This window comes from Delphinapterus leucas, chromosome 2 (assembly GCF_059928025.1).
Source record: "Delphinapterus leucas isolate spDelLeu-1000000601 "Yukka" chromosome 2, BTC_Dleu_Yukka2, whole genome shotgun sequence".
NCBI lineage: Eukaryota > Metazoa > Chordata > Mammalia > Artiodactyla > Monodontidae > Delphinapterus > Delphinapterus leucas.
In genome coordinates, this window is record NC_143130.1 from 12,199,249 (window position 1) to 12,226,368 (window position 27,120).

The 27,120-nt window shown below is 41.0% G+C and overlaps 1 pseudogene; it reads left to right on the top strand.

Moving 5' to 3' along the window:
• Positions 1–17,112: 17,112 nt before the first annotated feature.
• LOC111177936 (large ribosomal subunit protein eL30 pseudogene) lies at positions 17,113–19,713 on the top strand (annotated as a pseudogene).
• The last annotated feature ends 7,407 nt before the right edge of the window (positions 19,714–27,120 follow it).

The window sequence follows — 27,120 nt, forward strand, 5'->3', positions numbered from 1 at the left end:
CTGTTTTATGCAGTCAGGGGCATGGCTGCCCCTGTTATCTGTGGGCCAGGGCGTGAGTAAAATGGTAGCCCACATGCCATACGACTAAATATTTGACTATACACCAAGCTAGCACATTGTTAAACAGATTGCATTCAATCTGTATACTTTGATGAACATGCCTTTGTGATGACCTGGAAGGCAAGACTTCCATCTCAGAGGTGTCTCTGACTCCTTGGCATTAGAGGCCAAGGGTGGCTGCACAGGGACCTCGCTGGCCCTCCTCTTCCCGCACAGTGAAGGCTCTTGTGCTTCGAGTGGGTCAGAGCTCTGCACTAAGCATTGCCCACCAGGGTCCTGGCTGTACAATCTGATGCTGGGGAAAGAGACCCCAAATGAAGTCAGGACAAACCCTGTAAATCAACCTGAGGCCATTTGGGTAGGAAAAGCTGGGGTCCCGAGCACTTTGGAGCATAATCTAGAAGGAGAAGGCATGGGTGTTGGGCAGACGCATCTCTTTGGCCCCATCTCCTCACCTAGAGGTTACACCTGGAGAAGAGCCGAGCAAGGTCCCCCATGCATAGGGCCCCTCCTTCTGGGGCTTATGGGCAGGAGGTTTTGCCTGCGGTCCTCAGAGCCACTTTCAGAGAAGCAACAGCCGACACTGCCTTTTAAAATGAATTCCAGTCTTTTAACCTTGCCTAGGTTCTAAAACATTAAAAGTCATCCAGGGAATTCCCTGGTGGTCCAGTAGTTAGGACTCCACCCTTCCACTGCAGGGGGGCTGGATTCAATCCCTGGTCTGGGTCCTGAAGCCACACGGCATGGCCAAAATTTTTAAAAATTAAAAAAAAAAAAAGGTCATCCAGTACAGAAATCCCAGCAGCAGTTCTTATTTATTTGTTTATCTATTTATATAGAAGTATAGTTGTTTTACAATATTGTATTCGTTTCAGGTATACAGCAAAGTGATTCAGTTATATACATTTTTTTTCAAATTCTTTTCCATTATAGGTTATTACAAGATGCTGAATATAGTTTCCAGTGCTATACAGTAAACCCTTGTTTATCTATTTTATGTGTAAGTGCTGTAGAGCGGTGGTTTTAAAACATGCCTCTGGGACCAGGAACCCATCTAAAAACACTAGCCCCTTCTTCTGATTTTACACATGAATGCTGCACATCTTCAGAGAACTTCATTTTAAAATAAGAATGAGTTCTGCTTTTAGTAAACTATTAAATTACTGAAATTTAATATGCGTAGGCAGTATAGCAATACTTATACTGGGTTGGAGATACTTGGGTCTGAATCCTCTTTCTGACATTCACAACCCTGTATATTTGGGCCTCAATTGGCTCATCTATAAATAGGCTATACTAATAACATGTCCCTCACAAAGCTGATATGATTCAAAGGAGAAAATGCATACAGAGGGTGTAATAAACTGTCCGACACATAGTAAGCACTGAGTAAATGATAGCTTGGCTAATATTACTGGCAAGGAAAATTAACATATTGCTAGGGTTTCCCAAAGACAGTCCTCAGTTATCCAGCAGGAGCTTTCCCTGCTACGAAATGCGTGGCAATGATGCAGAGGCTCTCACTGCAAACCCATACTCGCACATGATTAAAATTTCCACAATTTTCCAGAAGGTTACCATGTTATCAGTTCATGATCAACAGAGTTTTGAGTTCATTGTGATTTTTAATGTTGGGTCATCTGCCTTTTAAATATAAAATACTTCAGTGTAGCTTCCTCAGAACGCGTGTAGCAGTTGTGCATTGTTTGGTTAACTCCAGAGTAAGCAGTAATGTAAATCTGCATCAGCTCTTCTGGGCCTGTAATTTTGCAGTAACTAGACCTTAAGACATGAACGCATTGTGGCTCAAAGGAATTATCCTTATAATTCTTTCTGAGATGTTTCTGCAGTTTTGAGTAACTTTTTCACTGAAAGTGAGACTTAGGTGGGCTTTTTTTTTTAATAAATATATTTATTTGTTTGTTTATTTATTTTTATTTTTGGCCGTCGTGGGTCTTTGTTGCTACGCACGGGCTTTCTCTAGTTGTGGCGAGCAAGGGCTACTCTTCATTGCAGTGCATAGGTTTCTCATTGCGGTGGCTTCTCTTGTTGCAGAGCACGGGCTCTAGGCACGCAGGCTCAGTAGTTGTGGCACACGGGCTTAGTTGCTCCATGACATGTGGGATCTTCCCCGACCAGGGCTCGAACTTGCGTGGGCAGGCAGATTCTTAACCACTGCAACACCAGGGAAGTCCCTTAGGTGGGCTTTGATGGCTTTTGTCCCACTAAAGTGGACCAAGTTCAAATGAGTTTTAAAACATGACCATATAGTATTCAAGACTACTCCTCGGGATCTTGGTTGTTTTTTATGGAAAGTCTGATAATTTTTGAAAACAATTAACAAATCTTAGAGCACAGAATGTAAGAACTGTGTAGTAATTGTCCTCTAAATTTGGTACTAATCATATCCTTGCAAATACTATATTTAATTCTCGGCTTTGTATCTAAAAGGGGATGGAAAACTTGGAGAGAGTTTAAAGGAAAACCATAAAAATGATTAAAGGTTTGGGAAACAAGACCCATGAGGAAAGGCTAATGAGATGTTGTTTATTCTGTCTGCAGCCACGAGAGTGAGTCCAAACTTGAGAAAAAACTTTCAACTTAAGGATAGCTATTGTCTCTAAGCTACCATATATGTTAATGCAAGTTCATGTGCCTGACACACAGTGAGGCCAAACAAACTGAAAGGTCAGAGTTTGGAGCAGAGAAAGGTTTAGTACAAGGCCATGCAAGGAGACAGGTGGCTCACGGCCTAAAAGTCCCTAACTCCCCGAAGGGTTTTGGCAAAGCACTTTTTAAAGCCAGGTAACATAGCACAGGGAGATCAGCTCGGTGCTTTGTGACCACCTAGAGGGGTGGGAGGGAGGGAGACGCAAGAGGGAAGAGATATGGGGATATATGTATATGTAGAGCTGATTCACTCTGATATACAGCAGAAGCTAACACACCATTGTAAAGCAATTATACTCCAATAAAGATGTTCAAAACAAAACAAAACAAAACAAACAAACAAAGAAAAATCCCCAACCCCACCAAGCATAGAGCCTGATGCTCCATAAAGGTTGGTTGAACTGAATTGAAAGAACTGTGGATGTCATTTGCCACAGACTGCAGGGGCCAGTGGGGGTGGGTGTAGGGGAGACAGCCCCTACTGAGCCCCGAGCCATGGCATTGAGCTCATGAGGGGCCACAGGGTGGTTTGGTCTTAGAAGCCATAATAGATCAGGCCAGCACTGTTCTGACTTCATAGTGAATCTGAATTCAAATGAAATAAAGTTTCTAAATAGATTCATTCTTATCCAATTTATTCCACTTTGGTACATTTCGAACTCAATTTGTTATATACAACTCACTCCATGGCAAGGAAATTCTTTATAACTCTTATTGCCCATATAAGATTTCTATCTCTGTAGATAATACAAGAAAAAAACCCCAAAGATTGAGCATAAGATTTTCATAAATATTGGAGACAGTTTATCATTAAACTGACCAAAAGAGAACCCTTGTGAGCAATATATGAATAAATCATTAACAATTAAAAAAAAAAAAGCCAGGTAAGTGGGGGCCAGGGGAATGGGGGTGGGGCGGGTCACAGGGGGTGTGATCAGCTTGTGCACCATTCTCTGATTGGCTGACGGTGAAGTGGGGGGGGGGGTGTCTCAGGGGTTAACATCATCAGTCCTTAGGCTCCAGGAGGCCTGGGGGTTGTGTGCTCATGGTCATCAAGAAGTTAACATCTACCATTTGTTGGAGAGGGTTTTTTTTTTACATCTGCAAAACAACTCAGGTAATGTGCATCAAATACTATTATCTAGGTATTTCAGAGAGGACCTAAAGCAGAAGATATGGGGGAAAGCCTGACCCAGGAAGGCTCCCATGGGGTACTGCTTGGTTACATATAGGAAGAATTTAAGGTAAATATGAAATATCCTCACAATGGAGTACTTTACCCAAAAAGCCATAGAAAACCGCTATGCAAAGAATTGTTCCAAATAGGGTAGATATTCAGCTGCCAGATAGGAGAGTTTTGACCTAATGATAAGAAATGTATACAATGTCCTTTTGAAATTTCTAACAGTTTCACGATTCTAGGATTATTTCTTTCTGTAAGTGAACAGCTAATGTTAAATTAGCTGGTGAGATCCCAACCTCAAAGTTAAGTCAAAGATCTCCATCAGCTCCTAATAGTCTGGATGAGTAATAAACCTTGTGGTAACCCAGGAAATGTGATTCAATAATGATCTTGACAATACTGATGGAGACGAGAATCCACTTCTGTTGATGTTTAGACCAATTCATTAATTATTAGAAGATTTAATCTCCCCTATTGCAACCTTGCTTCATTAAAAACTCTAGTGAATTTGGGGGAAGTCATAGGGAATTGTGCTTATTGTATAGGTTTAATTGTGACGGCCAGTAACTGAAAGGCACATGGCAATTTTAATAACAAGAACAATTGTTGAAGATCAGAATGTCATAAGCCAACATGTACCTTTATCTGTAGTCTTGTTTACTTGATGTTTATTCTCATGGTGTGTGTTCTCAGCAACTGTGTAGACTCATTAAGGTTCAGATGATGAGCTGTGTATACGTGCCCAAGAGTGCTCACTGCATGAGTGAGAGTAAAGAACTATGTATACCGGGCAGTTGCTTGGTATTAGGAAGGTTTATTTTCTTTCTTTTTTTTTTCTTTTTTCTTTTTTTTCAGCTGTGCCACCCACATGTGGGATCTTAGCTCCCCGACCAGGGATTGAACCCACAGCCCTTACACTGGAAGGGCGGAGTCTTAACCCCTGGACCACCAGGGCAGTCCCAGGAAGGTTTAAAATGAAAGTCTGTGAGACACATCTTCTGGCCTCACAAAAACTACATATACTAAAGAAACACATGTTCCATTTGCTAGTAGGACCGTGCTGTTTATTATATAGGATAATTTTTAAAAACAAAACTTGTTTATTGATACACCAGAAATTTAGGGGAGCAATAATATCAAGAAAAGAAATTTCAAGATTTGTTTTTAAATACTGCTTTCCAGCAACATAAGTATATCCACCAAATTTGATTAATCTAAATATAATAATGAAGAAACATGTTAGAGGAATCCAAAATGTGGGACATTGTTCAAGATTCTTGGGGAAGAAAAGTCACTGATGTAGAATTTTGTTTTTCAAGGCAGGGAAATTGCTCTAAATTTAGAACTAAAGAAGAATAACCAAGTGCAATCTTGGTTGGAACCCAGATTAGGAAAACAAAAAACCCAGCTATGAGACGTTTTTTGGAACAACAGAGGAAATTCAAATATGGACTGTATGTTAAATGGTATTATATAACTAATGTTAATTTTCTTGAGTATGATCATTATACTGGGATAGGTTATAGAAAAGATATCCTTCTCAGCGCTTCCAGTGCAGGGGGCGCAGGTTTGACCCCTGGTCAGGGAACTAAGATCCCACATGCTGTTCGGCTCGGTCAAAAAAAAAAAAAGGCAAAAAGAGTAAAATTAGAAAAGATATCCTTATTCTTAAACAATTCTCCCTTTCTCTCTTTCCTTCCACATGTGTGTATGTGTGTATATATATGAATAGCAAAGAATTTAATCAAGTCAAAATATTTCAGATATATATTTGTATGAATATGTGCATAGATAGATAAATAGGTGAGGCAAATGTGGTAAAATATTAAAAAGTGGTGAATTTAGGTAAAGAATATATGTCTTCATTGTACTATCCTTTCAACTTTTCTATAGTTTTTTTGTTGTTGCTGTTGGTTTATTTGTTTTCAAAATAAAAATTGCGGGGGAGGCATGGAAGTGTTTCAAAATAGTGCAGTTTTGTAACAAACCCCAATATATAGTTAAGCACCAATATGGTTTCAATATTTGACATAAAAACGGAAGTGAACTTTTTGTGTCATTATTTTCTTGTAGATTCTCTTATTCTCAATTTAATAATTGCCTTTCAAGAAGTATTTGCTCTAAGTACAAAATTTTCCAAAGCTAAGAAATTAAGTGCTACAGAAATTAAATGCAAAAAAAGTACAAATCATTTTGCAATATATATAGATAGATATGTCAAGTCATTATGTGGGATACCTTAAATTTATACAGAGCTCTGTGTCAATTATATCTCAATAAAACTGGGGGAAAATAAGTACTATAAAAGTTAAAATGTAGAGCCATTTTCTCATGATTCACAATTCTTTTTATTCCTGAGTTTTCAGAAATCCCATCTGTGTTTGCCCGTGTGATCATATCCAACAGTGAAAAGGTGAATAAAGTTTCAGGGTGTAATTATAAAAATGCTTTGAGTTCCTATTCTTTAAGATGTCAGACTATAGACCATAGCTTATAATTTTCTTAATAACCTTAATAGCACATAAGATTTGTTTAAGCAGATTGTCCATTGAGTTGATCTCATTAATCCAAACTGTCAAATTTTAAAATATTTTTATGTTCTGATTTTGTCAAGTATAACTAATTGATGAAACTGTACCAAATTAAATGCACTTTGCCAGCATTAGCCTTTTTATTAAATTGGTCTAGCACAGTCCTCCCTATGTGCATTTGTGGAGATTAGTTGTAACTTGCATATTTTATATCTAGATTAGGGGATCCTTCTGGAATGCTACAGACTTGTTTTGCTTTGTTGATTCAATAATTTGTTGCAAGTCTTGCAAAAAAAGGATTCAGCTGGATCATAAAAGCTACACCCAGTAAATGCTTCAGAAACACATGCTGGACGGAGCAATTTTGTTTTCTGCTCAGCAGTTGCCTGAGTCACCAGATGACTTGTTGGATCTTGAGAGCCTGCTTAAGTAGAACAGCCTTGAGGCATGAATCAGAGCAACTGTTTGCAGTGTGCTTATTTCACATCGAGTTCAATAAATGGACTGTGGATTTTTTTTCCTTGTAATATTCACATCACTAGATTTCTTCTGAAGCATTTATAATTGAAACACCATTCAAATTCTTTTGTGTTATCCTGTAGGTATTAAACAATTTGGCAGAGTCAGAGGTTGCTAAAATATTTCAGGGAGCATGCAACCCATTCTTTCAGTGAGATACCAAACGTTCTGCAATGGCATGGGAATATTCCTCTGTGTTTTGTGGAAGGCAAGTTCAAAGTTCTCTGATTAATCACCAAAGAGAAACCTAGTAATTATGATGTACTTTCTTTCTTGGTGAAATCAAGGTTTGTACGATGGATACATTTGTAGCCAATTATTTGTTATGTAATATGGCATAGATAGATCAGATTTGAAGAATAACAATAACAAGTTTGCACAGAAAGGTCCACTCTTGAGTATATAGGGTTTGGGAATTGCAAACCCTATATATATAATGGTTGGGCCATTTCCCCCGATGGGTCATTTTGACATTAATGGATTAAGAACTCAGGAAAGTGTTAAAAAAAAAAAAAAAAACGACTCAGGAGTCACAGTAAACCTATGTTCCCAAATAGAATGGCGCATCCCCTTGTTACATTTTATCCAATAGTGTCTTTACCAAAGGATCTTACACACTGTATATGAGAATGCTTAATTAAAGGCTTACTGATTATTAATTGATTGGGAGGAGAAGGTATGAGGAAGTAAAGGACAATTAAATCCCAAATAAAATGTGTTGTCTGGACAGCCAAGATAAAGATGGAGCGATATACAATCAGTCTGGTACCACTTGGAACAGCTTACATTTCATTCAGAGTGTTTACGAGCAAGTGGAAATGGCCCTTCAAAGCTCTTCCATTCTTCCCTTCACTCTTGAGCTCTGTTCTCTGTGGAAGTCATTGGCTACTGAATTTCGGAGGCTGCAGGAAACATTCAGAAGTGACTCATCTTGTGATCCAAGTGGACTCACATGGAATGCCTCTGGAGGAAAGATTTTTTTAAATCTACCTTCTTAACAATAGGTTGTCATCTATTTAATCATATCTTCTAAAGTGTCTTTTGAAAACTTTTGGGCTGTGATTCTGAGAGAAGGCACTACCAGCAGCTCCGGCCCCCTGGTCCTGAGGGGTTTTCCGAGTGTCAGCCCTGAATTCTCTGCCTTGTTTCCTTGTGGAGTTCAGGCATGCTTCCTGAAAAAGATGTAAACAACCAAATAGCTCCTTCCTCACCTTCCCACCTTGTCGTCCATCCCCCATGTGGTTTTGCAGGAGACCTTTTTCTGCGTCCCAACGAGTCCCCTAGAATTACTATAACTAGCCCCAGACAATCCACGAAAACCTTCTTGAGTCACCAGACACGTTTTAAATTTTTATCATTATTTTTTAATAATACCTGTTACTTGTACTGACATCATGGATTCACAAGCCAGTATTTCATGCATCAAGGTAATTCATCAGGTTCCCAGAGTGCCTCCAGGTAGTTATTAAAATAGTGTATCTTCTTACCTATATATTATTTCATGGAAACATGTACAATAACTTATTAAAACAATTTCATTTTAAAAACGATTACGATTCTAGTTTTTCAATGTTATAAGTAGTATCGATGTAAACATCCAATTTTGTGTATATTTCTATAGAATATAGTTCTCATATCCATGATAATGTTTAATCCTTTTCCCAGGTTGTATCTGATAGCTCAAAATTTGTCAATTTACAGATTTACATAGATTGAATTGTTTTTCTCTAACGGCATTACTTGTCACTTGCCCTTAATAAGGCTCCGCCTGCCTTATTTTCTGCCTACAAATGTAGACTTGAAATTTCCTCCCTTCGTTGATTTGTTAATTCCTGCTTAGTGAGTTTACTATACCCATAAATCTCAGAGCTCGTGGTATACTGCTCTTCCAAATTAGCTATAACACTATTAAAGTTTTTAGCTAAAGAATTGAAGCTGTAGATTATTTTCTGTGACCTCTCTTTAACTGCTTTCCCAAACTATTCTGTGATGAATCCCACAACTTTAAGGCTTTAGAGCTGAAGGTATCCTTATAGATCTTATCAAAAGCTCCTTTTTAGGGACTTCCCTGGTAGTCCAGTGGTTAAGAATCCGCCTTCCAATTCAGGGGACGCAGGTTCAATCCCTGGTTGGGGAACTAAGCTCCCACAGACTGCAGGGCAACTAACCCGTGTGCTGCAACAAACGAGCCTGCACACTGCAATGAAAGACTCCGCGTGCTGCAACTAAGAGCCAACGCAGCCAATAAATAAAAAAAAAATTTTTTTTAAGCTCCTTATCAGAGGCCCCCGGGATTCAAACAAAATATAAATTATCTCTATCCTTACCCCTTTGTCCACGCTGATTTACCACCTCAAAGAACTGTTTTAAATTACTAAGACTTCATTTCCCCTTTATCTTTGCTTCAAGATGCCTAATGCCTCTTTTCCAGTTCAGAAACTGGAGAGAGTTATCTCTGAGGATGTGACTGTGTGTGTGTGTGACTGTGTGTGTGAGATATAACAAGTTGGGTCAAGCATTGGTATATCTTAAACAATTGGAAATTCATGCTTTTTTTAATTAATTAATTTTATTTTATTTATCTTTGGCTGCGTTGGGTCTTCATTGCTGCGCATGGGACTTCTCTAGTTGTGGCGAGCGGGGGCTACTCTTTGTTGCAGTGCACAGGCTTCTCTTTGTGGTGGCTTCTCTTGTTGCAGAGCATGGGCTCTAGGTGTGTGGGCTTCAGTAGTTGCAGCACTGAAGGCTCAGTAGTTGTGGCGCACGGGCTTAGCTGCTCCGCAGCATGTGGGATCTTCCCAGACCAGGGCTCTAACCTGTGTCCCCTGCATTGGCAGGCGGATTCTTAACCACTGTGCCACCAGGGAAGCCTGGAAATTCATATTTTAAACACACACACACAGAAAAAAACTATTAGGTCATGATCTTGTCACATGAGCTGGTTCCAGACTAAAAGGTCAGGTTGACAAGTTCCTCTCCATATTTTTCTACTTCTGGGAAGCCCAGGCTAGTTTTCTTCCCTGAGTCAGAGAGGAGCTGATAAAACAAACTCACACAAAGCTATGAGTGATTCAATACTTAACTTTTTGCGGGTAATGCATTAAGGATGTATCAGAAGGCATGGCTTCATACAAATAAGGAACTGCTGATTCTGGGGATTTTGGACATCAGCCAGAATAGCAGATATTTCCAAGTTTCAAATCAATCATTTATTCAATAAGCATTTACTGATTACCTTCCATGACTAGACACTGTACTAGCCATTGGGGATACTCAGAGGCCCTGGCATTCAAGGAGCTTGTGATATAGTACGGGAGACCACAAAGAGACAATTATAATACATTATAATAGAACACGAGCAGGTATAAAGACATGCTCAAGATGTGGGATGCCAGGAGAAAAGAGGTACAAGAATAGAAATCGTGTCTGCCCCACATCCTTGGCACCTCTTTCTTTTTTGTAGCAGTCATAGGGTGAAGAGGGTTGATCCTAGCTCTAGGGGATGGGCCCTGAGGAATCTAAGCCACTCAGCACCCACATGGTTCTCACTGGACACAGGGCATCCCCCAGGACACTGGTTCATTCACGTACTGTAGTTCAGATCATTGACAGGTAAGGAGAGGTTTTCTGAGAACTTCTGGTAAAGAAGTGTTCATGCTTCTTCTTCTGTTAATTGAGATATAATTCACACACCGTAATATCCACCCTTTTACTTTTTTTGGCTGCACCGTGCAGCATGTGGGATCTTAGCTCCCCGACCAAGGATCAAACCCACGCCCCCTGCATTGGAAGCGCGGAGTCTTAACCACTGGACTGCCAAGGAATTTCCCCACCCTTTCAAAGTGTACAATTCAGTGGTTTCAGTATACTCACAGAGTTGTGCAACCATCACTTCTATCTAATTCCGGAACATTTTCATCGCCCCCAAAGAAACCTTGTACCTCTTCTCCTTTCCCTGCAGCCTCTGACAACCATGAATCCACTTTGTCTCTTTTGCCCGTTCTGGATGCTTCATGTAAATGGAATCATCCAGCACATGGCTTTCTGTATCTGGCTTCTTTCCTTGGGCACAACTTGTTCAAGACCGACAAAAACAAACAAACAAACAAACACCCCGCAAACACTCTTTCATTGATATTGCTTAAAATTTTCCCTTAGAATAGTAGGAAAAGGATTCACATGGACTCCGCAAACTTGTCTTGAATCTGTTATTAATTCATTTTAAAATGGAAGATTACATTCCAGATGTTCATTTCCCTCAGTTACTATGAAAGGTTCAGACTATAATCTGAGGACTAATGCCAAGCTTTGCACTGTTGTAAAGTACTCAAGTAACAAACGAACATGCTTCTTTGTAACTTTTTGCTATACTATTACCTGGGGAGAAAGTTTGCACTAAGTCTAAACTATTGCTAAGCCAAGAGAGGATTCCCTCATTCAGCTCATTTCTCCTTGAATAATTCATTTGGCAAAGTTCCTTTTACTGCAAGCCTAGATGAGAGTGTCTTACTGTGTCTTAATGAATTTTAATTGTATCTCTCCCTATCTTGATGTCAGCAGTCTCTTATTTATTACTATATTTTGATCACTTTTAATAATTCTTCGGACTCCAAAGCTTGAAACAATTTGCAGTTTTGTTTTTTATTCTCATTGTCTTCTCGGACGGCCAGCTCAGTGAATAAGCTGATGAGGGCAATGTGTCCAAGATCATGGGCTTGGCTTGTGATGCCTTCCCTCTGGCCACAGACTGTCCCCCTGACCCTCCCCCCCACCCATATTGTGATTTGTAATAAGAAATATATATGTTTGTCTTCACCTCATTTCTGACATGGAGTTCCCAAAGCCCTTGGAATTTCCTAAAGGATAGAGTGATAAAGATGTCTTTTGTTATTCATAACAAGCCCCTTTCCGACACACCTGAGTTTATGTTAATAAGTGACTTTTGGGTGACTTCCCTGGCAGTCCAGTGGTTAAAACTCCCCGCTTCCACCGCAGGGGGCACTGGTTCCATCCCTGTTCGGGGAACTAAGGTCCCCGCATGCCACACGGCATGACCAAAAAAAAAAAAAAGATGATTTTTGGAAAGCCCTAAGGATGGGGGCTGGTTGCCAGGGGAACCAATCAGGATTAAATCAAATTAGTGGACTGGAACTTTCAATCCCACCCACCAACTTCCAGGGAGGGGAGAGGGGCTGGAGGTTAAATCAGTCACAAGTGATCAGAGTTCTAGTCCAGCATGGCTATGTAATGAAGACTCCATAAATACCCAATAAGAAAGGTTTGGAGAGCTTCCAGGCTGGGGAACACATGGAAGTACTGGGAAGCTGGTGCACCGGAGAAGGTGTCCTTGCTGTCTTCCTCAGGCCTTGCCTTATGCATCTCTTCCATCTAGAATAAACCAGTAATCGACTAAGTACACTGTATTCCTGAGTTCTGTGAGCCACTCTAGGAAATGAATTGATAGCTAATTTAATTAGCTGGTCAGACAGAAGCACAAGTGACAACCTGCACTTTCAATTGGCCCCGGAAGAGGGAGGACAGGGGCATTCTTGCGGTACTGAGCCTTTAGCCTGTGGGATCTGATGCTGTCTCCAGGTAAATAGTGTCAGAATTGAGTTAACTTGTAGGACGCCCAGCTGGTGTTGCAGAATGGCTTGATGTGTAGAAAACCCACACATCTGGGGTCAGAAGTGAAGTAGTGTTGTAGTGGAGTACTGAGGATAGAGAAGACACACAGGAGTGGGTTTTTTCCTTTAGACTCCTTAACCCCCATCTCTAAAATGCACCTGTGTAGTCATCCGGCTGAAGTGCTGGCTTAGCTGAGGGGATGAAGTGCAACTAACCGAATTCTCCAGTCCAAACACTTGCCCTTCAAACAAAGGGCCATTAGCCTTTAATTTGCTGAGGACGGCAATCAGTAACGTTCTAAGGCTCAGTTTCTCTCCTTATAAAAATGTGATGATTAATATGAATAATTATGAAGACTGTGCACCACCACATAGAAGCAAAAGCCATGAAATTATCTGTGCCTTATGAGTACAACCATTTAAGAATGTCTGCAGTTTAAATAGCCCAAGAATGAAAGGGAAAACCAAAAAGGAAGAACAATTATTTTTTACAGAGGTAAAAATTTTACAAAATTTTATTTATAAATAAAACAATTATTTTATTTATGAACAAATGTTTATTTAAATGAACAGATGTTCAAAACCCCTCTAGGCTTCACTCCCACTTTCCCTTTATGTCCAAATAAAATGGCTTAATTAGACATCCCCATATTCTCCTAGGATTTTTTTTAAACCCCCAGTATAGATACAGGGGGAGGAGACTTCAGTCTCCTGTCCGTTTCCACTTGCCCACGTGCCTGGGGCTGAAGTCCATTCTCAGCACAGCTCCCTAAGCAGAGACCGGCCTCTTCTCCTTCAAGGCAAAATCACTATTAGCTCAAGGCTATTCGCTCATTCTTAACTTGCTGACTCTTTGAAGAAAAAGAGGGGGTGACAGAATAGCACAGAGCACAAAACAGCTTGAAACTGGATGTTACATCCATTTTCACCCCACCATACATAACTTCCCCAGAAATTTTTCTCTTCTGTCTCTGACCAGATCAAATGACCCTATAAATATACTCTCACCCAAGCTCTTCTTAACATTTAAGGCAGTTTTAATTCTGCATTCATGTGTGTGGTTACTTGGATTAATAACTGTCTCTCCCACTGTATTATAAGCTCTATAAGGGCGGGGTCCATTTTTGGTTTTGTTCACCATTGTATTCCCAGCACCTAGTATAGCACCTGGCCTGTGGTAAACATTCAGTAAATATTTGCTGGGACTTCCCTGGTGGCGCAGTGGTTAAGAACCCTCCTGCCAATGCAGGAACACGGGTTCGAGCCCTGGTCCGGGAAGATCCCACGTGCTGCGGAGCAACTAAGCCCATGAGCCACAACTACTGAGCCTGTGCTCTAGAGCCCGTGAGCCACAACTACCGAGCCCACATGCCACAACTACTGAAGCCCGTGTGCCTAGAGCCCATGCTCGGCAACAAGAGAAGCCACCGCAATGAGAAGCCCGCACACCGCAACGAAGAGTAGCCCCTGCTCGCCACAACTAGAGAAAGCCCACTCGTGGCAACGGAGACCCAACGCAGCCATAAATAAATAAATAAATAAATAAATAAATAAATTTTTAAAAACTAAAAAAAAATATTTGCTGAGTAAATGAGTAATGATTGTTAACATTTTTTGAGCACATGAGATTTTATAGGCATTGTGCTTATGTGCTATTTATGGGTCAGACATTGTTCTTAGTGCTTTCTGTCTAATGTCTCATTTAATACTCATAAAAACTTTGTGAGATATATATTGTTATTATATCTGTTACACTAATGACCAAAAAAACTGAGGCACAGAGAGGTTATGTGATTGCCCAAAGGCCACACAGCTTCTAAGTGGAGGAATTGGGATTCAAGCAGTCTGTGTCCTGAGCCCATGATCCTAACCTGTATACAAGCTATGTATTTAAATGGATGAATCAGTGAATAGAGAGGCAGATTCAATGAACTATTTATCCTGTAAAAAATTTATTGTCCATCTATTTTTCTAGGCATTTGGAATAAGGTACAGATGAAACAATTCACTTCTCTCATGTAGCTTATATTAGTGTGTGTGTGCACATGTGTGTGCTTGCACATGAGATAAACAATCAACAAATGAATATATACTATGTCAGGTGGTGATAAGTGCTATGACAAAAAATAAAGCAAAAGAGGGAAATGGAGAATAAAGACAAGTTTCTGCCAGCGTGGTCAGGGAAGGCTTTTTTAGAAGTGCTATTTCCAACAGCTGAGGATTGAAGCCAAAGAGAAGTTATAGAGATGATTGAGAAATAAATAATTCCATTAAAAGGATCTGAGCAGATAAAATTCAAAGCAGGTATTTATTAAAGCTTCGTGCAAGCCCAGGGCTGGAGAAAGCAGCAAAATATCCTGGGAGGTCATTTTACACAGCATAGTGGTGGTGGTTTTAAATTCCAGGGTAATGGAGATAAGTCAGCCCTGAAGTATCCCTGCTCTGTCTTTGGCTGGTTTGCTGGGGTGCCGCCTGCTGCATGGTCCTGGCAGGCTCCAGCGGAGAGGCAGCACCACCCAAAATATACAACATCACCATCTAAACGCACCTCTGATTCATTGAAACAAATAAAAATCGAATATAATCTTCTATGCGTCCACAGATCAGCCCATGTACTTGCTTTCCTGGGACTTTTGAAGGGAAATGTGCTTTTTTAAACGTCTGGGGCTGAGGTCCACTAAAGGATCCATGCATGTCGCTCAGATGTTTTGTTGATGCCCAGGTGGTAGGTTGAGCACTTAGACCACCTGACTCAATGTTGTCTAAGAGGAAAGTCTTGAGAACATGACACCTAATTGGAAAAAAAAAAATCAAGTAGGTGTTGAGTGGCCTCTACTATCACTAGAGTTTCTAAACAAGGCTGAAATTCACCCACTGGTGCTTTGGATCTTTTTACTATAATCACTTCTCTCCATGCCTGGCCTTTTTTTGCTTTCCCTTCCTCCCTTCCTTCCTTCCTTCCTTCCTCCCTCCCTCCCTCTCTCCCTCTTTCTTTCTTTCTTTCCTTCTTTCTTTCCTTCCTTCCTTCTTTCTTTCTCTCTTTCTTTTCTTTCCTTCCTTCCTTTCCTTCCTCTCTCTCTCTCTCTTTCTTTTCTTTTCTTTTCTAATTCACTCAGTAGAGGTACACAAACCAGCAAAGCCACATCCAGGACAGCTGGTTAACTGATACACCTTGAGGTTTTTGAAAACAAAAGAGCTGAACATTTCCTTTGTGCCAAAGGAGAGGAAGTAGAGGTTGGCTAAGATGCTGCATTTTATTAAGAAGCCCATTTAGTCAGAATGATTTCCTGACTGAGGAGGTAAATTACCCGTTCAGTCCTTCCTCTACTGATCTGCCCAAAGGCCAATAAAATATAGATTCTGTCTCAGAAAACTGAGACGTAAATAAAAGTTGTTAAACTAACACTTCATTAGCAATGCAGCAGAAATGTCCATAACCACTACGTCTGAGAAGGCATCACCATCTGTTTCTCTGTCTTTGAGGTGATACTACTCACAACTCTTGTAAAGTTTAGATAAACCCCCAGATGTTGCTGTTGGTATTATTGAAGGTTAGTTCTTCTTCTTTCTTTTAAAATCCTACCCATTCTTCCAGGTTCTTTTTATTTTTTACTGTTTTGGCCCTGCAGTTTGCAGGATCTTAGTTTCCTGACCAGGGATAGAACCTGGGGCCCCGGCAGTGAAAGCCTGGAATCCTAACCACTAGGCCACAAGGGAATTCCCAATGAAAGAGTTTTGTTTTTAAATTTAGTTTCCATACATTACCATACGGTTTCTTTTTTTTTTTTAATAAATTTTTATTTATTTAATTTATTTATTTTTGGTTGCATTGGGTCTTCATTGCTGTGCATGGGCCTCTCACCTCGGTGGTCTCTCTTGCAGAGCACGGGTCCAGGCGTGCGGGCTTCAGTAGTTGTGGCATGAGGGCTCAGCAGTTGTGGTGCACAGGCTCAGCAGTTGTGGCACACGGGCCCAGTTGCTCCACAGCATGTGGGATCCTCCCGGACCAGGGCTCGAACCCACGTCCCCTTCCCTGTCAGGTGGACTCCCAGCCACTGTGCCAACAAGGAAGCCCCCCAGTGAAAGAGTTTTGAGCACCTTCTATGTGCCACATGCAACGCCTGCGCCACTTACACAAAGATAAATAAGGCCCTTTCCTGGAGATGATCGTAATCTATGAGACAGAGATACACAAACACAACTAAGAACAATGCAAGTCAGTGTGCCATAGCCAGGGCCAGGCACTTTCTCAGGAATACCGTGTATCTGGAGCCTTTGTTCATGCTGTTTCCAGAACTGATTCTCTTTTCCTCTCCACCTATCCAGACTGTATTCAGCTTCCATTCCTGAGTCCACATCAAGCTTTTCTAAGAAAAGTTCACTGAGTCTTCCTCCTTCATATTTTCCCTCTTTCTTTCTTAGCATTTCGTTTTCTTCACATTTCCTACATCATTTGGAGTTTTCACTGTACAAAACAGCAGTTTGCTGTAGACTGTTTTACAGAAATGTGTATCATTTTACATGCATTAGTTTTGTCTTCTTCATCAATGTGTAAGTTTCCAGAAGACCAGACGTCTCCTCTGTATTCTGTGCCAAACTTAATGCTAAAAGTACAGCTAAATATTTATTGTGGGGTTGGGTCTGCCGTTCTCATTTGGCTACCTTTGCTTCTAAAATCCTGATTGTTAAGCTCTCCCATAGTTCAAGCATGATCAATTTATTTCACAACTGTAATTTGTTTTGTCACATCTAGATTCAATGGGCTGAAGGCAATGAGTTGCCTTAAATTTCCAGGCCAGATGTGATATTTCAAATCTAATAGTGTTCTTACGTAACACCTAATACATGCTATTCGGGACGTGCAGTTTTTTACTTTCTTTTTTATTAGTGTAATAAATATTAAGTGTCTCTCCTTATAGGCCAGGCATGTTTTGTTGTGAAAGAAAAGGGTGTATGTGGTCAGAAGTAAAGGAGTCACAACTAGAAACGAGCTCCACTATTGTCTTTATTTCTTTCATCCCTTATGCTTCAAAGCTCCTTTGCAGTGAATTCTGGGACTGGGTTTCTCATGTCGGGCCGTTTCCTGGGTTAAACTCCTATCCCACTTTCCCCTCAGGGCCTCCTCTTCAGCTGTGACTAAACGTTCAGTATTTCATCTCCTAGATACTCATTGATGTGATCCTAAGCCAATCACTCCATTCAGTTGAACATTCTCTGAGCTCAATTCTCTCATATGAAAAAGGAATGTTATTGCACACCGTTGAATTAATAATGTAAATGAGGGACTTCCCTGGTGGTCCAGTGGTAAAGAATCTGCCTTCCAAGGCAGGAGACGCAGGTTCGATCCCTGGTTGGGGAACTAAGGTCCCAGAGGCTGCAGGGCAACTAAGCCCGGGTGACACAACCACTGAGCTCGGGCACCTCAACTTAGAGAGCCCACGGTGCCACAAACTACAGAACCCACGCACTCTGGAACACACGCGCCACAACTAGAGAGAAGCTGATGCGCTGCAGCGAAAGATCCTGCGTGCCTCAACGAAGATCTGGCAAGCCGCAGCTAAGAACCAACGCAGCCAAAAATAAATTAAATAAATAAATAAATAAATAATAAATCCTCAGAGAAAAAAAGTAATGTAAATGAGAGCTTTCTTGCTCCCCAGCCATCTTGGCAGCTGCTCGAAAAAGTCACTGGAGTTGCTCAACTCTAGGCTCCAACTCGTTATGAAAAGTGGAAAGTATGTGCTGGGGTACAAGCAGACTCTGAAAATGATCAGACAAGGCAAAGTGAAACTGGTCAGCCTTGCCAACGACTGCCCAGCCTTGAGGAAATCTGAAATAGAGTATTATGCCATGTTGGCCAAAACTGGTGTCCATCACCACACTAGCAATAATATTGAATTGGGCACAGCGTGTGGAAAATACTACAGAGTATGCACACTGGCTATCATTGATCCAGGTGATTCTGTTATCATTAGAAGCATGCCAGAACAGACTGGTGAAAAGTAAATCATGCACAATTTTTCTTCAATAAGACTGGCCAAAGCTTGTTTTTTTTAAAAAAAAAACGAATAATAATAATAAGGTAAATGAGAGAAGCATTTTCTGGACCTTCAGGACCTGTGCAAACATCAGATGTTACCATCATCACCATCATCGTCTTCATCACTGTTATTATCTCCATCACTACCTTGTTTGCAAAGTTACTTAAGAAGGGTGATGGGATGGAAGGAATCCTGGTAGATATTACTACTGCTCCCCAGCATCAGCTCCCCTCTACCTCCTGAGCACTTGGAAGAAAAGACTTTTCAGTTGCCTTTGCAAATGGTGGAGCCCCGTGACTCTCTCTGATCAATGAAGTGGGTGGAAGGGGCCAAAGTATTTAATAACCGGTGCCTGACACTTTCTCCTTCTTTTTCTTGGTAAAGTGACTCAAGAGGCCTTGTGTTCCAGATAGACAGAGCTTCTATCAGCTGGATCCCGAAGTGGCTGTGTGCAGCAGAACTTCCTGCCAACCCTGTGGGACTTGTAGCGTGAATAAGGAATTAACTTTTGTTGTACTGAGTCACTGAGATTTAGGATTGGTTGTTGCTGTAGTATACAACAGCCTAATACACCGATACACTGTGACAGACCAACGGATAAAGAAATCCTGGGTGTAGCTGTGGCCTAACTACCTGTATGTCCTTGACTGACTGGACTAACGTATACCAGCTCTAAGGTCCCTTCAGCTCTGAAATCTCTGACATTTCAACACGCAAAGGAATCCCATGCCAATGACAGAGAAATGTTACCTATCATTTAAGGAATAAAATGAAATTTTAGCTTATAGAAAATCATCTCAGAGAATGAATCAAGCTAGAATAACTTGTAGAATTGAGACAATATTTTTTAACTGTTTTATACACACACCAGCCTTTTAAAGAGAGTGTGTTAAAATAGTTGCATTAAGGAGAATCAGTGACTCGTGGTCATTATTATGAACCTTAGTTATTTTACAGTGATGGCCTCAGGGCCAGTGACGAGTATAAGTCTCTTTGTTACTCACAGTGGCCTAAGACTCCCATGTGATCTGAATTTTTGTTATGAATTTTTTAGTCTCTTTTGTGCCAGCCGTTACCTTTCATTGCTGTCAATGTCCTGATCATTTTCAGCAGCTCGTCCCCCAACTTTTATTGGCTGTAGAGGTAGAAAGCAGATATCAGGCTGTTAGAATTATACATGATGGTTAGGATATATAGGGTCTGAGTAAGAGGTTAAGAAGATTTCCTAGGAGTAAAGCAAATAGGTCCTCAACATGAACTTTGTAGCTTCTAAGGATACACATCTTTTTGCTTCATTTCTTATTCTCACTAATATTGCACAAAGGTGAATTTTCCCAGTAACTGGGGTCTGGTAGACAGTGTGCTAATGTATTCGATTCTCTACAGCAGCCCTAGCAACATAGATTCATAATTAAGTTGCTGATATGGGCCTGACAGTTTTAGAGAGAATTCTCAGGCCATTTGCCAAAACTAACATCATGGGAAGAACTAAATAATTTGTTTCTCATGACAATTTGGTGAAGCAATATAGCATAACAATTAAGTGTGTAGGCTCTGGAGTGTGACTGTCAGTGCTCAGAGCCCAAGTGCACAGAGCTTACCCTTGCAAGCTCTGTGAACTTGGGCAAGTAAGTCCACCTCTTGGTGTCTCCATTTCTCCTTTTTAAATTGATATAATCAACTAAATGAGTAGTGTGTTGAGTGCTTAGAAAAGTTCCTGGCATTGTCAGCACTCAGTAAATGTTAGACTTGTAATAATTATTTTTCTCGGTCCTTTTAGTATACTTACTGTATTGGTCAGGGTTCTCCAGAGAAACAGAAACAATGGGATATAAGTGAAATAGAGAAAGATTTATTATGAAGGATTGGCTCATGTGACTATGGAAGCTGAGAAGTCCCACAATCCACTGTAGATTGAGGAGGACCAAACTGGAGGACCAAGAAGGCTGGTGATATAGTTCTGTACCAAACCTGGAGGCTCGAGAACTGCAAGCTGATGGAGTTAAGTGCCAGCCTAAGTCTGGGGGCCTGAGAGCCAAGAGCATCCATGTCTGAGGACAAGAGAAGATAGATGTCCAAGCTCAAGCAGAGAGCAAATTCGCCCTTCCTCCACCTTCTTGTTCTATGCAGTTCCTCAACACATTGGATAATGCCTGCCCACCTTGGTGAGGGGAATCTTTACTCAGTCTACCCATTCAAGTGCTAATCTCTTCTGGAGGTACCCTCACAGACACACCCAGAAGCAATGTTTTAACCAGCTCTCTGGGCATCCCTTAGCCCAGTCAAGTTGATATAAAATTAACCATCATATTTACAATTATCAACATTAAGTGCTACAAATAATATAATGGTATCCTCTGATTAATCTGTTAATTTTTCATTGGTCACTCTGTTAGGGTTCTCCAGAGAAATAGAACCAATAGGATGATTGTATATAATATAGTATATAGATAGATTTATTTTAGGAAATTGACTCACGTGATTATGGAGACTGGCAAATCCAAAATCTGCAGTGTGGACAAGCAGGCTATAGACCCAGAGGAGAGCTGATGCTACTGTTCTGATTTGAAGATCATCAGGCTGAAGACTCAAGAAAGAGCCAATGTCCGAGTTCAAGTCCACAGATCATTTGCTGCAGAACTCCCTCTTGTTCAGGTAGAGGACAGTCTTTTGTTCTAGTTGGGCCTTCGACTGATTGGGCGAGGCCCACCCACATTACAGAGGATAATAGGCTTTATTCAGAATCCACCGATTTAAATGTTAATCTCATCCAAACCACCCCCCCGCCACAGAAATATCTGGAATAATGTCTGACCACAGATCTGGGCACCATGGCCCAGCCAAATTGACACATAAAACTAACAATCACAGGGCTTCCCTGGTGGCGCAGTGGTTGAGCGTCCGCCTGCCGATGCAGGGGACGCGGGTTTGTGCCCCGGTCCGGGAGGATCCCACATGCCGCGGAGCGGCTGGGCCCGTGAGCCATGGCTGCTGAGCCTGTGCGTCCGGAGCCTGTGCTCCGCAACGGGAGAGGCCACAACAGTGAGAGGCCCGCGTACCACAAAAAAAAAAAGAAAACAACAACTAACAATCACAGCCACATATCATGTCTCCTTACTGGGCCAGTCTCTTCAGCTTGTGGCTTGAATCTAGCCCTAGAATTTCCCGATGGGAAGTTCTCATTTGCAATCTTCTCCCTCTCCTCACTTATACATTGAAGAAAGAAGAGGTTTCCTTTTTTGTGAAGGAGGCAGCAAAACATGAAGATCTCTCTAGCCTGAAATATCTTGTTTCTCCCTTGGTTGCACATGAATTCCTGCAACCATCAGGCACTGGCATCTTGGATTAATCTCTCAGCCTACCCTTTAGAAAGCAGCCAACAGGATTTGCCTGCCTAGTTCTCTTGGTGTCAACTACTAGGTACACAACTCTTTAGGAATGGCCTTTTTAAAGAACTTATTCGGAGTTAGTCATTGATTCACTTGATAAATACTTAATGAACACCTACTATGTGGATGGCGTGGGTTGTCCTGGGGATACAAGGATGAATAAGAAACAGATTTTATCCATCAAAATCAGTCATATTAAGGAAGTTTTTATGATTTCTCTGGCTTCCCAAAAAACTGACCTAATTTGGTCACATGCAATTCTTAGGTTTCTTTAGATAAATGCTGTATCCTTTAAAGGAGTTTGATGAAGGTCAAGGTTAGCTATTTCCCGTTGCTCTCAGCTTATAATGAAAGCAAGTCTCAGACATTTATTTAAAAAAACATTCAAAATCAAAAGCAAAAACAAACAAACAAAAGAGAAATTAAAAAACACTCATTAGCAAGCAGGGCCCAAACAGTTTATGTAGCCTGTTCAGAGAGGTCCACAAAGTTTGTTCTTTCAGGTGCTCTGACTACTGCCAGGTGTGGATGGTTCCCTTGAAGCAGATGTGATAACTTTCCAGAAGCAAGCTCCTAGGCCCTTTCAGTGGGCATCAGGCAACTATACAGCAAAGGCTGGACAGAAGGCAAGGGGTCAAGCCCCATCCCTCAGGGTTTAAGTTACAGCCTTCCTGAGGTTCTTGCATACTGTTCCTGCAAGGGTGGGAGGATTTATGAACTACGTTAGCTGATTTACATAGCTTGAAGATCTTAAAATTCACCAGTTCAAGCCTGCTTCTAACATCTACCGTGATAGTCAATAGACCACTACATTCAATAAAAACCCACTGCTGACGTGCCATATATTAACTGGCACAGTGTGGCTTGTTGCTTTAGAACAGGTTACAGCAGAGCTTGAAGTAGTCCCTTCTGTCGTGTGGGCGTCCTGATAAGCCACGGTGGGTGGGCCGTCCCTGGACTGTGTGCCCCTGATCAGCACCTTGGTTACATGCTTGGTTATAGCATAACCCATGTCACATGTACATAATACCTCTCAGTGTACACTAAAGTATTTCCAGGTAAATAAACATATATTATAACAATAACAACCTGGGTTTCATGCTACTGTATTCTATGTCCCTGTTCTCTGCTAGTTCTCAAAATTGCTAAATTTGTATTTTTTTTCTACCACTTTTCCAAGATAGGGTTTGAAGCTGAAGGACAATGACGGATGCCTAAAATTGCAGTTACAGGATGTTAATGAGTTGGGCTGACTGCCCAGGCAAAGGCTGACTTGCAGGTTTGTTGTGGGGAAAGCCTTGCCTCTGAGTCTAGCCCTCGTGAAGGCGGGTCTAAATCCTGTATTTTATCAGTTTGTTAGGTCAGGCTACAGAGGAATACTCACACTAACCAAAATCACATTTTTGCTGTTTACACCAAGTCTTTCTTGGAAATCTATGTACCTGTGAGTCTGGATTAGTTATTGGCAAGCTGCCTTGTGACACTGGAGAAAGAACAGAGAACTAGATGGTACTATGCGGGTACTTTATCCAAGTTATGGAAAAGCCTGATGAGTGTTCCACATCTCATGAGACTAGATCCCTCTATGATGTGATGAAATGGAGCACCCTGAACAGATCTCTGTCTGATAAATTCTCACTATACCTTCTTTCACTGATTCTAAGATTCACATTTTTAACACCTTTGGATAGATTGCATGAAATATGGTAACTGCCTTTTTATTGCTCTCCATTCAGACTTCTACCTTTCCTGAACGACCTCATTATATATTACAGTGGACATGTTACAGATGGCCTATGTCCCAGGCATGAAGATCCACTCTGGTCACATGACCAGACTTGGAGATTTCCCAAATTCCCTTCAGCCCCAGGTTCATAAATCTTCTCTCAAATGAACTCACTTCTTCTTTTTTTTAAATTTATTTAATTAATTTATTTTTGACTGCATTTGGTTTCGTTGCGGTGCCGGGCTTCTCATTGCGGTGACTTCTCTTGCTGCGGAGCACGGGCTCTAGGCGCCCGGGCTTCAGTAGTTGTGGCTCGCGGGCTCTAGAGCGCAGGCTCAGTAGTTGTGGTGCACGGGCTTAGTTGCTCCGTGGCATGTGGGATCTTCCCGGACCAGGGATCGAACCCATGGCCCCTGCACTGGCAGGTGGATTCTTAACCACTGAGCCACCAGGGAAGCCCGTGGACTCCCTTTTTATTTTTGCCCGTGCCATCTGGCTTGGGGGAATCTTAGTTCCCTGACCAGGGATGGAACCCGTGCCCTCTGCAGTGGAAGTGGGGAGTCCTAACCACTGGGCTGCCAGGGAATCCCCATCTCAGATAGACTGACTTCTGCAGATGGCTAACCTCTAACATTTTTTTCACATTTTTATTGATTTCCCTTGTAAACTTAGATTTAAATAGAGGATACCCTTTACTACAGCAGTCAAGGGCATTTGGCAGTAAGATCTAAGTTCCATATCAAAATTACTCCTGTCCAAACTCTTGATCAAGCTTCTCATCTTGGTTTTCAGCTTTAGCCAGACAACAAACACTTACTGGTGGATTTTTATAAGAGTGGACATGTTACCTCATGGCAGCAAAATTTAAGACATTAAAATGATCTTGTCTCGGCTTCCCTGGTGGCGCAGTGGTTGAGAGTCCGCCTGCTGATGCAGGGGACACGGGTTCGTGCCCCGGTCCGGGAAGATCCCACATGCCGCGGAGCGGCTGGGCCCATGAGCCATGGCCGCTGAGCCTTGCGTCCGGAGCCTGTGCTCTGCAACGGGAGAGGCCACAACAGTGAGAGGCCCGCGTATCGCAAAAAAATGAACAAACAAACAAACAAAAAAAGAACTTTGGTTCTGGATGAAGCACAAAATAAAACAAGTTTACATAACAGAGCCTGGACCACATAATCTTAGATTAGAGCTGATGATAAGAGAAAAATAAGCACTTTACGCAGGATGATGCTCTAGAAAGAATTTAAATTACAAACCTACACTGAAACCCTCTGGCTTTTACTTTTGCTAGACTCTAGAACAGATAATATCCAATTGCAATATATAAATTTCTATGTTTAGAGCCAGCACTTGACTCAATCAAATCCTCATGCTATTTCATCTGAGATGTTCACACTTTTAATAATTGGTAGGTGATATTTTCATATAAGGACACATTATATGTATACATGTTTCAGAGAAGCACTTGAAAATTTAAAATTGGGGCCTTAGTCCTATTAATTTAGCAAGTAAAAATTATTTTCGCTTATGAAATATCCAACATTTTAAAAATGGAAAACTTAAAATAGTACATTCCTCGGCTGTGGTTTAGAAGGAAGGAACACACTCTTTGAAGGCCTGGTTAGCGTTCGACTTGCAGTGCGTTTTATGTGCTGCCTGCTTTTCTTGCTTTATGGATTATCTCCAACCACCCCGAGACAGGTTGATTATCTAGTTTATACTGGTGAGAAAAGAGAGGCTCAGAGATGTTAAAACAAAAACAAAAACCTTGCCCATGTACTAAAACAAGTTTCAGAGCTACTATTTTTTTTTAATGTTTAATCCAGAGCTCACAAGCTTTCCATTAACAACCATCAATGAACTCAACATGTGATACAAAAGGCCTGCATTTAGTATAATAAATTATCTGACAGTGACAGTATTGGAGGCGGGAATATGATCTGAAATGAACAATTTTATAAGGCAGAACACCTGAGAGATAAATGTAGGTAACTGATAAGAAGTGTTATGTAGTTCATAGCTTCAAAAAACAATCATCATCGTAACTTGGTCTCCTAGACACTGAAACCTGAAGCTCCTTGATATGCTATATAGCATGGGCAAACAAAGAGGTTTTGTTCAGTACATGTTTTTGTGGGATGGTGTAACTATGCAATCCCTATAGGTCAACAAACACTGCACAGAGCCGACCAATGACTCATGAAATCTACTGTGAGATCTCCCTCCTCAGTTTCAAAATATTCATTTAGCATTGCACTAGTGAAACAGCTAACAGCTTGTCAGTCTTTTCACTATCTTGGCCTGGTTCAAAATGGATCAGGCTTTTTTTTTTTTTTTTTTTTTTTGCGGCACGCGGGCCTCTCACTGTCGTGGCCTCTCCCGTTGCGGAGCACAGGCTCCGGACACGCAGGCTCAGCGGCCATGGCTCACGGGCCTAGCCACTCTGCGGCATGTGGGATCCTCCCGGACCGGGGCACGAACCCGTGTCCCCTGCATCGGCAGGCGGACTCTCAACCACTGCGCCACAAGGGAAGCCCTGGATCAGGCTTTTTAACTTGGAATTTTACTCATTTTAAAAATTTCATATGCATTGTGGTAAAATAAAAATTCACTTAAGACAATTTAATTTATACATATATTACACTTACATATACATATTTTTTTAAATACTCTTTTCATTATATAGTAAAATTTTCCTATGTAGACTTAGAAGTTAGATTTTGAAAATAACAACCACCGTAGAGTAAAAATAGGTCTTTTTCTCCTTTCTTCAACTTCCCGAAGGAAAAATGTACTACTGTTTTGATTTCTAAAATGTACTACTGTACATGTACACAGTCATGGAAGACTGTGTTGACATTGGTTATGAATTTTGTTTGGCATTTGGGACTTTTCATCTTTGTCTTTAAATATTAGAGTAGTGATAATGCTACAGTGATTTACAGTGATTTATTCTTTGTATTTTGAGCATCCAATACCAAACTAACTTCTTTTTACATAATTATTATGAGAGAGAAGAAAATATTTTGTTTTCCTGTAGACAACAGATTGAAATGCTTAGTTCTAAACTGAAATTACTTACTTCCAAAACCAGGCAATGACATATTGATGATATCAGAATAGCTGTTTGCTATCATTGTCAATGAGTGGTATATAATTTAAAATAAAGGATTAGCAACAGTTTCACTATAAGGAACTTATTATTGTAGAAGCAGTAAAAATGAATTCCACACAACACGGTATAGCTTAAAACGATGCGTTAGTTCTGACCTTTTATATTAAATAGGAATGTAAACCTGATTAATCTCAGCAAAAAAATTTTTTGTCCACGAACACCTACGTTTGTGGCCTACTGGCAGGTATAGGCAATTCAT